We start from the raw sequence: 2,647 nt of genomic DNA, 5'->3' as shown, positions 1-2,647 counted from the left end.
CAGCAGAGGTTTCTCTGCAAAAAGCATCATAGGCTTCAGGATGCAGAGACCGACCTCATGACTATTACGGTGCCAAAAGCCATGGAAATGGCAAATAATTACCAACACACTGGTCATTTCAAAGTGTCAGGATGAAATCTGAAGCACGATCCACACTTTTCCCATCTCACGCAAATATGCACTTTCCAACTCTGGAGGTAAACAAATCAAAGGCAGGGCTGACAGAAGCCCCGCACTTACACCCCACCATGAAATCTCAACTACCAGGCAGGATTCTTATGCTAATGCGAGAACCCTGCTCGGGTTCTGAAAATAATGCTGAAACCACAAAGGAATAATACTTAAAAGAACACTTTCTTGGTAGTCTCTAGGACCAACTATTGGAAATGCCAAGATTACTGGGCCTCAGCCTGTTTCCTCTGTGAAAACTCTGGTATGCTTAAGGATGCAGAGACCAACCTTAGGACAATTACGGTGAAAAGTGCTTAGGAAAAATACCAAGTAGTTCTCCACTTAGCGGTTCTTTCAAAAGTTGGGCCACACACCTCTTGGAAAGATCGAGTTACTTTGGCCTAGCCTTCGATTGGTCTGGAGAAGCAATCGCCATTCCTAGCTGATGAATCAAATGATTCCGAAAGGAACGGTGAAAAGAGCGGATCCAGTTTCAGTCTTTAGACTGAAACAGGATCCGCACTATTCACCTGTCCCACAAAGGCGCACTTCTCATGTCTGGCGCTAGTCCAACAAACCCAGGACTGACAGAGGCCCTGCACTTGCCACCCCAGAAAAATATCTCATCCCCAAAGAAGGATTCTTCCGCTAACGGTTGAACAGGGCTCCCGTTCTTGAAACAGTGGTGAAAAAATGGTGAAATAATACTGCAAACAATCCTATCTTCCAAGGCTCCTGTGCCAGCTATGGGAAATAGCAAGTTACCTGGGCCTCAGCAGAGGTTTCTCTGCAAAAAGCATCATAGGCTTCAGGATGCAGAGACCGACCTCATGACTATTACGGGGCCAAACGCAATGGAAATGGCAAATAATTACCAACACACTGGTCATTTCAAAGTGTCAGGATGAAATCTGAAGCACGATCCACACTTTTCCCATCTCACGCAACTATGCACTTTCCAACTCTGGAGGTAAACAAATCAAAGGCAGGGCAGACAGAAGCCCCGCACTTACACCCCACCATGAAATCTCAACTACCAGGCAGGATTCTTACGCTAATGCGAGAACCCTGCTCGGGTTCTGAAAATAATGCTGAAATCACAACAGAATAATACTTAAAAGAACACTTTCTTGGTAGTCTCTAGGACCAACTATTGGAAATGCCAAGATTACTGGGCCTCAGCCTGTTTCGTCTGTGAAAACTCTGGTATGCTTAACGATGCAGAGACCAACCTTAGGACAATTACGGTGACAAGTGCTTCGGAAAAATACCAAATAGTTCTCCACTTAGTGGTTCTTTCAAAAGTTGGGCCACACAACTCTTGGAAAGATCGAGTTACTTTGGCCTAGCCTTCCATTGGTCTGGAGAAGCAATCGCCATTCCTAGCTGATGAATCAAATGATTCTGAAAGGAACGGTGAAAAGTGCGTATCCTGTTTCAGTCTTTAGACTGAAACAGGATTCGCACTATTCACCTGTCCCACAAAGGCGCAATTCTCATGTCTGGCGCTAGTCCAACAAACCCAGGACTGACAGAGGCCCTGCACTTGCCACCCCAGAAAAATATCTAATCTCCAAAGAAGGATTCTTCCGCTAACGGCTGAAAAGGGCTCCCGTTCTTGAAACAGTGGTGAAAAAATGGTGAAATAATACTGAAAACAATCCTATCTTCCAAGGCTCCTGTGCCAGCTATGGGAAATAGCAAGTTACCTGGGCCTCAGCAGAGGTTTCTCAGCAAAAAGCATCATAGGCTTCAGGATGCAGAGACCGACCTCATGACTATTACGGTGCCAGACGCCATGGAAATGGCAAATAATTACCAACACACTGGTCATTTCAAAGTGTCAGGATGAAATCTGAAGCACGATCCACACTTTTCCCATCTTACGCAAATATGCACTTTCCAACTCTGGAGGTAAACAAATCAAAGGCAGGGCTGACAGAAGCCCGCACCTACACCCCCCCAGAAATCTCAACTACCAGGCAGGATTCTTATGCTAATGCGAGAACCCTGCTTGGGTTCTGAAAATAATGCTGAAACCACAACGGAATAATACTGAAAAAAACACTTTCTTGGTAGTCTGTAGGACCAACTATTGGAAATGCCAAGATTACTGGGCCTCAGCCTGTTTCGTCTGTGAAAACTCTCCTATGCTTAAGGATGCAGAGACCAACCTTAAGACAATTACGGTGAAAAGTGCTTAGGAAAAATACCAAATAGTTCTCCACTTAGCGGTTCTTTCAAAAGTTGGGCCACACACCTCTTGGAAAGATCGAGGTACTTTGGCCTAGCCTTCGATTGGTCTGGAGGAGCAATCGCCATTCCTAGCTGATGAATCAAATGATTCTGAAAGGAACGGTGAAAAGTGCGGATCCTGTTTCAGTCTTTAGACTGAAACAGGATCCGCACTATTCACCTGTCCCACAAAGGCGCACTTCTCATGTCTGGCGCTAGTCCAACAAACCCAAGACTGACA

The sequence above is a fragment of the Lemur catta genome, assembly GCF_020740605.2.
Source record: "Lemur catta isolate mLemCat1 chromosome 10 unlocalized genomic scaffold, mLemCat1.pri SUPER_10_unloc_1, whole genome shotgun sequence".
Classification (NCBI taxonomy): domain Eukaryota; kingdom Metazoa; phylum Chordata; class Mammalia; order Primates; family Lemuridae; genus Lemur; species Lemur catta.
The sequence above is the reverse complement of the archived record's forward strand: the minus strand, read 5'-3'. Positions refer to the sequence as shown.